The sequence below is a fragment of the Cardiocondyla obscurior genome, linkage group LG01 (assembly GCF_019399895.1).
Source record: "Cardiocondyla obscurior isolate alpha-2009 linkage group LG01, Cobs3.1, whole genome shotgun sequence".
In the NCBI taxonomy this organism is placed as follows: Eukaryota; Metazoa; Arthropoda; class Insecta; order Hymenoptera; family Formicidae; genus Cardiocondyla; species Cardiocondyla obscurior.
In genome coordinates, this window is record NC_091864.1 from 8,094,693 (window position 1) to 8,104,282 (window position 9,590).

Below are 9,590 nucleotides of genomic sequence, written 5' to 3' on the forward strand. Positions count from 1 at the left end.
AGAAACTCGTAAAAACTTTGTTCAAGTAAGTGAAAATTATGAAAACATTTTATTAATTAAAATCTATTGCGCGATCGTAAACGATATTTGCGTTTATAAAATTCGCGTAACAAAATCTTTGTCGGATATTTTTTAAATGACATTTGTGAAATATACAATCGACAATTCGTCTATGGGTTGATTTTACATTGACACTTCTTTGTCGTTATTAAATTCGGATTAAAATTTGCTCATGTTTGCTGTCGCAAATCCGTATATAAATCACTGCGTTCCGCACTTCGCATTATTTCGTTCTAAAAGTAATCGTGCACCGAATGTCATATAAAATATTAATCAAATAATAAATGTAATATGTCACAAGTCTGTAATTATTGCAGACATGACGGTAGTTGATCGATTAAATCGATCATTTGCTTCTTGTATTTCAGGAACAGACTCAGTGCTACACCTTCATCGAACTCGAGCTGTGATTGGTTCACTGTTGCCGTCGCGGATTCATATATAAGGAAGTGTATTTCGCGGCGTTGCGTCATTTGGAATTCGACCGGGACACGGGAAACATCTCTCACTGGAAGCTGACTCGAAGACTTGATCGTTTAAGACCAACCTGCATCGCATACAAGGAGCAGCGCTTCGCAGATGGCGTTATTTTGAAACCAGCCCGGATAATCAAGATCTCTCATTGTAAAATCGGTTCTTTTAAGAATCACATTAAATATATATACCTTTCTATTTGGGACTTGTCCTATTAAGGACAGCCCAGAATTTGCATATACATAACATTATGTTGTGACTCGTGCCATTTGGAAATCAACGTGGATAAAGAGGAAAAGTGTTGCTCGTTCCGAGATGCTCCGACGACGCCCGATGGTTCTCTTGGATAACTCCCTCCTCGCAGGATGTCAAGGATGTCAGGCCAGGATGTCTTCGTTTAACATAAGGAACTTCTGAAAACTTTGTTCAAGTAAGTGGAAATTGTAAGAACAAATTATTAACTGAAATAATCGCGCAACCGTGAACGACATTCGCGTAACGAGATCTTTGCCAGATTTTTTTAATGACACTCGTGAAACAAACATACACCGAATATCATATAAAATATTAATCAAATGATAAATTTAATATATTATGAGTCTAAAACTAATGTTCACATCGCGGTATTTGATCGATTAAATCGATTGTTTGATTTTTGTAATGCGGGAACAGACTCATTGCTATTCTAATATCAAACTCGGCCTGTGATTCGTCCGCTGTTGCCGTCGCGGATTCATATATAAGGGTTCGCTTCTCTCGACTTGTGCCATTTGAATATCAGCACTCTTGCAATGAATATGTCTCGCTGCGACATCTGTTATTTTAAGGTTAGTTTGAATTCGCATATAAAGAGCAGCACTTCACGGTTGGTATTATTTCAGTAACGAAAATACACTGAATTTCTATATCTCTTTTGATCGCGACTGTCAAACGTCGCAACACTTATTAGTTGAATCAATTATTTGTGGCTTACGTAATTACGTGATTAACTCGTAAATAAGAATATAATAGACGCATAGCCCTACATATATATTACATTTAAAAGAATAAAAAATGTGTAAAATGCGACGTAAGGTAAGTGCATAGATTCGTAGTTTGTTGCTGAAAATTGTTACCGTAAATCAATCTTCCCCCTTTTTTTTTCTTTTTTCAATGTAGAAAAAGCAAGAGTAAATGACGCGGGCAAAAACGCGTGCTCCGCAATGTTTAGTAATACAAATAAGACGTGTTAAATTATAATTTTACCTAGGTAGGTACAGTTTTGCGTTTTATCCCCGCTTTTCCTTTATTTATTATCTTGAAAGACTTTATAATTACCGGATTAATAAGCAGCAATTCATAAAATTAAAAATTAGTGCGGCTTACATCGTGACATTATACGTACGTAATGTTACGTAATTTGCAGCGTGCGCTTAATAAAACACGCTCCGGCGTGGCATTTATTCCGCACCGTCGCTGATATCAAAAGCTCGGGGAAGAAATGAGCATTAACATTTACGATCTCGCGTAATAAATTACATTTCTTCATTTAGGTATCTACGATGAGGAAAGTTACGACGCGTAATAAAACGTAACCAGTTTATATTATGATTTACATAGATTGCGTTAAAGCCATTAGCACCGCGAAAGAGTGCGGGCGATATATCTTGCGTGCATTTATTCGCGGCGTTCGCGAATCGGCGGCGAAGAAAATTTTCCCGGTTATGAAAATATCGGCGATCGTTTCGTATCGAAGCTCGCGGCTCGTTAAAGGAAAGAAATTAGAGCACCAAACAAGCCGGCAATTTTAAAGTGGATTAAACAAACAAACGTTTATATTCGCCCCGCAAAAGTGTATTTCTTATCGTTTGTAATTATTAGTAGCCGGATGCGAAAGTTTTAATCTCGGTTGATCATTGCACCGGCTCACCGTCTCATCTTCGTTTTTATTAGCACTTAATCTCGGAAGAATAGTCGCCGCCCGTAACGCGCGTAACTAAAACATGAATTCCCACTTTCTTGCCGCGCTCTGATACACATCCGCGACGCAAAACGCAAAATGTGTCCATTAATTTATTTTCCGACACGCCTTTCCACGTGTGCTAACATCGGAGGAAAGAATAACGATGATAAGTGGGCGCGCTGCATTATTTTATCGAGAGTTAATAAACGCGCATGAGAAATGCATGACGTTGCGAGATGTAATTACAGTTAATATTACGGCGCTTCCGGAAGCTACGTAGGATTATTAGCATATTAAAAAAAAGTGAAATTAACGCTGAGCATTTACGCTTATTCTTGCTGTGTGGGAATCCACCACCAAGTTAGAAGAGGTCGATAATTATATTAGACGCATTTGTAGTGTACCGTGGCCATAATAACTCCCCGTGTATTTTGAATTCATACGGCGATCGCAAGAACTATCCTTCTCGTGGCAAACATCGTTCATCATTTTCAATATCGCTTTTCTTCTTGCTTCATCTCGGGCGTTGATGCGACGAATACCTTGAAAAATCCATCGTTAGTTAGTTATCGGATCGATGCGCGATTAATCATAATCTATCAATTTGGGAACCGTCTGCCAATTTGCTTGGGTTGGTTCCGCGCCTAAATATTAACTATCCGCATCAGAACACGGACGATTCAGTTGATAACGAGCGAGTCGTATTTACGTTTGCGTTGTATTTTTTTCTTTCTCTCTTTTTTGATTTTTTTTTATTTTTTTTTTTATTATTTCTTCAGATTGATCGCGTAAGCTACAAGTGATCGATATGTCTGCGTGCTAAAATAACAATGACTGTCTCCCGGATAAACAAGATCCCGCTTTCCGCCAAATGTCTACTTACGTTCAGCGCATAGCGATGATACATCGTCGCGAAGGGAGAAAAACCGATATACATACCGCGCGCAAGAAGTCGCACGCGGGCGGCATAAATCACACGACGAAAACAAAATCTAAATGCCGCCGGTTTTATTCCCCAGAGTCATGCGGCGCGCGTTCTTTATTCCTTTTTGGATCGTCGGTTATCGTGCGTCCCATAAAGCGTTAGAGGAAGGCGGAAGTGCGCCCAGGTCGGGGGGGGGAGGAGGGGGAGAAAGAGAGCGAAAGACGAGGGAGACGCGGTGCCGGAAGTCCCGGCCGCTGTGAGAACGCGATTTAGGTCCCACAAAATACTCCTTAGAGCCTAGAGCTCGTTCCAATTAACCCGCCACGTTGTACGCGATATTAGTTGGATGTTGACAGTAGCGCCGATAGGATCTCTCGACAGCCTGTATCTCACGCTCGCTTATTATTCATTAAACTTTAAACTGCAACCAAAGCAGACTCCGTGAAGCAAGTCGTCTCCCGCGCTCTATTCGATGCTCCCCGCGAATTTCCCCGACGCGAATAATACGCGGAACAGTTTGCTTGCATTCACGAGAGGTGAGCTTATCACCGCGCACGAAATCGTCCGACGAAGGAATTTAATCGTATTTATTATCGCGGTGTCTAGCGTTGCCCCGATTTTTAATCCGCGGCGTGAAGGAAAATATTTTAATTCAAAAGCCGTTTCGAATTGATAAAAATGAATAATGAAAACGATCTTGCTCTTGGAAATAAATGCAATTGTGAATATCGAGAAGATGAAACGATAAACGGGATTTAATTATTAATTCTTGCGCGTTGCACGCCAATTTCGAAATTGTTGGAGTTATTTTATAGAGTGATGCCGTGTTTGTTGTTTGAAAAACGCTCGCGATACAGACGCTCGCGATGAATTTCGCGAACGGTGCACGGCTAGCTGCTTCTTCTCGTTGCTCTCGCTTCCTGTTCTCTCCCGTATTTCGTTCCTATTTTCCCAACGCTCCTTTCTATCTCTTTCTCGCGGATATCGCGCGGGTGTGCGCACCAGCGAATCGTTCTCTCTTTCTTTTCCTTCCTCGCGTGCCTTGGTCCCCGTTGTGCCGCCATGCGCATCCGCTTCTGAAATTTTCATTCTACCCGTTGCCGAATAGTCGTTTCGCCGCGTATCGTCACCGGAGAACCGGTCAATATCGCTCCGAGCGTTATCCACTGGCGTTTTGCAATATTGAGCTCGCGTGTCGTTTCTCGCTCGTGCATGGCAACCCGTGAATGGATTAACACCGCCGCAGCCGGCGAATAGGATTCGAGTCCGCGCGGATTGAGCGAGCTTAAAGCACAATTGCCGAACGTCTCGTTTCGAAAAAAAGGCCGGTGGTTCCGTTTAAACGTGCCGTTGGTTTACGCGGCGCTTGCAATTTATATCTCGTACTCGCGGCACAACGAGCGATCGCGTATCAACGGCTTGAATAAACCAAGACTGCTTCAGCAGCTCGGCAGCTGTCTATCTCGCCTCGAGTCAACACACTCATAATTATAAGTTCACTGTAATTAATCCTTGACGACTAGCGCACGGACTGTGTATAGTAATAGTTACAAGTACACATTCGCGAAGTAATTTATGTTTCTGAGACTTTTCCGCTTCGCGAAGGAAAACTCGCGGCGGTTACTAACTAAAAAACACGCGGCCGCGAATGGATTAACGTCACGTTTTAATTGACAGTCCATTATGCAGCCCGAAGTTTTAATTAACTGGAAATTTTGCTGTAACCTGTTGTTTGGACAGAAAATCGAGAAGTGCCTGGAATTAACGCATAATTAACCAATAAAAGCAATATACGAATCACTTGCACCCTTTGTAATTACGCGAATTATATACCTACGATAAATTTAAATATAGATATTATTTAATTTTAATTCAATTAAAGAGTAAAAAAAAAAGAAAAAAAGAAAAATTGCAAACGTAACTATTGCTCGTTCTGGTCTTGAAAATTAATCAACGCGGATAAATAAAATCATAAAACTTTGTTAACGGTACAGACGAAAGTTTAATATTCCACGGTAACGGTATAAATTGAGGAGCGCATACTATTGCTCAATAATGGGACATAAACGGGCATAGAGAGTTCCTCTGCGTTTCACTTATGCAACGCCATTTCCATTATCCGTTCTTGGACACACTTTATATTCCCGATTCATCCCGCGTAGTTTGCGCCGAGTCGAACACCGGCGTGTTCCCGCGACTTATCCGCCATAGAAATCGCTCTCTCAATTGTCAGCGACAACTTCAAAATTGCAAAGAACTTCCTGCGTCCGCAGGAAATTCGAAAGTTGGCCGGGACGGGCGAGCTCGCCGCGGGTACTAAAAGGGGAGGTTGGGGTTGCACGTATCAAGGTAAACACCGATTGGAAAGTTAGTCGCGGTTCAAATGGAGTCTCGTCTGTAAAAGTTACTGGCCGGCAAACAAATTCCTCTTCGCGGCGGTGATAACGGTGAGGTAGGGGAATTGGTCGTGCTGTTTCGAAGTGGGTCAATCTGGAGTAAAAGTCGCGGTCAGCGTCTATTTGGCGAGCATCCCTGGCCCAGGCAGATAAAACGGTGAAAAACTATACCTATTGTGGAGACCTAAGCGTCTTTTAATTCCTTAATTACCGACGAATCGAAGGGAATCGTTTGTGAGAGGTAGTTATCGCAAAAAAAAAAATTAATAAAAACCTATATTTCCCCGAGCTAATCGTCGCAATAAACGTTTTATATAAAATTGAATAATAAGCAGCCTCGCGATGTGGAATAATTTAAAAAGTAGGATTTGCACACACGACACTCTAAAAGTCAACTTATGCATTTTACACGAAATGAGTTCGCTAAATACACGTGGAATATATAGCTTACTGCGTAAATTTGATTTGCGTTTATCACCGCTTCCAACGTATTGCGCGTAATTCTATCACTTCCCGCTTTACGTCGGTAACTTTTCTGCGTTAGTGTGCATTTGCTTCTAATTGATCCGCTTATTTTTTATTGGGCGCGTTTCTTGGGCGATTTTCGAGGCCGTGCATTGAGTAATCGTCACGTTATTGGAATGTATTTAATATTTGATTTATTATCGTTAACGATAGATACGGCAAGTTTGATCGCGCGAATACTTTCACGCGATCTTATTTTATCCATTTGCGTACGTTCCTCACGCCGGTCTTCCTTCAACGCGACGAAGGCGTTGCAGAAAGATGCGTTTCATCGAGAAAGACGAGCGCTGTTTATTCGGGATTGTTTTAAAGCGATGACGCTCGGATATTTATTAAAAGTACTGTTGTGCGGATGTACAAAGGGCTGCGGAGTGACGTATAAAAATCCAGGGGATTATGTTTCTTTACGTACACAACGTTGACGCCGCGTTCCTTTCTTCCGTGCCAGCGTGTGCCTGGGATTTGAGCCTTTGTGCGATCGCAAAACTAACATTGCGGTTCTCGCAAACGTCGCGAATTAAACGTCGATGTAAAAGAACGCAAGTCATTCAGTCTAACGGGGAGGAGGAGGGGGAGGGGGGTTATTTATTTATCTTAAATTACGGTGGAAAGTAGTTTCATGTATTTTCTATTCAAACACGGATGAAAATAAGAGCAGATAGAGAGAGAAAGAGAGAGCGGAGATCGACCGATTATAATTTCTTAAAAATGAATACGACAGCTTATATCGTTAATTTAATAAATAGAGAGGAATCCGAGTTGATTTTACGTAAGACGATATCGTGCGTGTAACGCGGTAATTTTATGGAGTTCCAATTAACATTTCGCTTACGCGAACTTCTGAAAACGGCGGGGGAGAAAATTTTCTACATACGTCCTTCTGAATTTAATACGGAAGCTACGGAGCAGGGTATACGCAATGTAAATGTAGGAAATTATATTTCACGTGCACGTGTGTGGATGCGCGCGGGGATTAACGTGTTTGCAGTTACCGCTGTGAGTTTAGCATATAGCACGAATTGCGCCGGCATTCGCCTAATTTGCATATAAATCGTGTAATAATGTTATGCAATAATAATGCGGATTGGTGAAATATGACTTGTTGATCGACGTACGATAATGTGTATAAACGGCGGCATTACGGCCCCGGAGGCGACGACAGCGACGGAAAAACTAAATAATTTCATTGTTAATTATGACGGGTGGGCATTATCTATATGTTGCGAAGGCTATTTAGCGCACTCGCAATTGTAACGGAGCCTCGACGCTCATGCGGATTTTACAAACGGCTCGTTTCCGCAGTATTTTACATTATTCATAACGAGGACTAGGATTCTACAAGCGCCACAAATCTGGCGCCATTTTTCTCGTCGTTTCTTGCGGTGAAATCCTCCTTTCATAAATTTTACATCCTCCCGTGTAGCTCGCGCTGAAATAATCATACGTGGCGTCGCTTAATGTCCCACGGCTGCTGTAATTGATCATTTTCAATTCATATTCTCGGACACGCCGCGCGTATATGTTGGATGGCGCGGTATTGGCGAAGTTGACGGTATCGCGATAATATTTCATAAATGTTACACGACGCCGCGCGATACATTTTACCTGACCGAACTCTCGACAAACTTGTCCTCGATTACATAATATAAATGTCCGGGAGAAAATTAATCTCAGGTAATTAAAATATTAAAAAAAAAAAAAAGAAATCTAAGAGCGCGCAGCTAATGTAGCCGCTGACAAAATAAGGTTTTTCTCTTACGGACGGTGAAACATATAGCGCGCGGGGTCGATTCACGAATCGCTCTCGATTCGCGTAGCGGAGCCGGCAACAACAGGGTGATAAACCTTTAGTGCGGCCGTTACCGCTAAAGGAGACGCGTTGGAAAGCGCCGGGCCGAAGAATTCCCCCGGGTACTCGAAATCACCGCGTTAATTCCGAGGTGTCTGAGAAGTGGCTGAGCCAGAACTGCGGTGCGCCGGTGGTGCATACGTAGGCACGTATACGCGAGCCTTAGCTGCGAAGGCGCCTTGGCAAACTTACGCGAACACCTTGGCGGGTATGCGCCAAGCCCGCCCCCGTTGCACGTCGGACTCTCGGTGTTAGTGAATGGCGCAGGGATGGGGTCGTGGAAACGCGCCGGGACGAAGGGCCATTCTTGCCGCGAGCGTTGAGGGGGGATGCTTGTGTCAGCGTTCCGTTTGTTCCCGTCGTCTCATTCCAGAATAACTGTCGCGACACTAGCTGCTTCCCATCTCGGGCTTTCAAACGAAGACACGGTGCTTCGGCAACTTGTGGAATCGTTTGCGATAAGTACACTCGGTAATCAGGACGTGTCTCTCGATCCAAATTGGTACGTTCTTATTCGGTTCGGTTAAATAGACAATATCGTCGACAATTTCTTCTTTTGGAATAAGTTTTCTTTTTTTTTTGTGCACGAAATTCAACAATTTTTAAAATAAAATTATACTCCTAGATTATACACGTTTATATTTTTTTTCTTTTTTCTAATAATTTAATAAATTAAAAATTGCGCACAAATTCCACTTGTCATAATTTAGTTTGTATTTCGCAGCGAAAATAGATTATTATTTTATGTCGCACTTTGTTTTGCACGCTCATTCTATGAACTGCACGCAAAACAATTTATTTATGCCGCATGAAATTAATTATATACCATTTCTCTTTTCTGGCACGAAAATCTATGACTGCAATGACGGATTAAGCGCTTTAATTAATATTCAATATCTTTAATATAAAATGGAAATGAAATACCGACTATCATTTATGCACAATGTAATTTTATCATATAATTTATTTTAGTCGCGTATGATGTAATTGCATTATTACAAATCAAATCGCTTTACGTTATCTTCAATTTGCCTGCAACTTATAAACTATTATTATTTTTTTTATTTAAATATATGTACTTCAGACTAGGTGAGCAATTTATTTTCACATTGCTTAAAGACATCGGTTGTACATATCATGTAGTTTAATATTCAAGGTACATTATTACTGTCTGGCGTTTAAAGAAATTTGATTATCTTTAATATTCCTCTGCGATATTTCAATACCAAATTTTATGGTAGTTCCCTTCGTCGGTATTCGCGCGAAATTCTCGATTCCTCAATGCCCCAGGGAAAACATCAGTCAGATGCGCAAGAGAAAAGAAAATGTTTCCGTCAAGGGCCGCGGAGGGTAATAGAACAATTCGTGCATAGATGATTACGAAATGCGAGGGTGCACGTGGACTGATAAAGAAAAAAA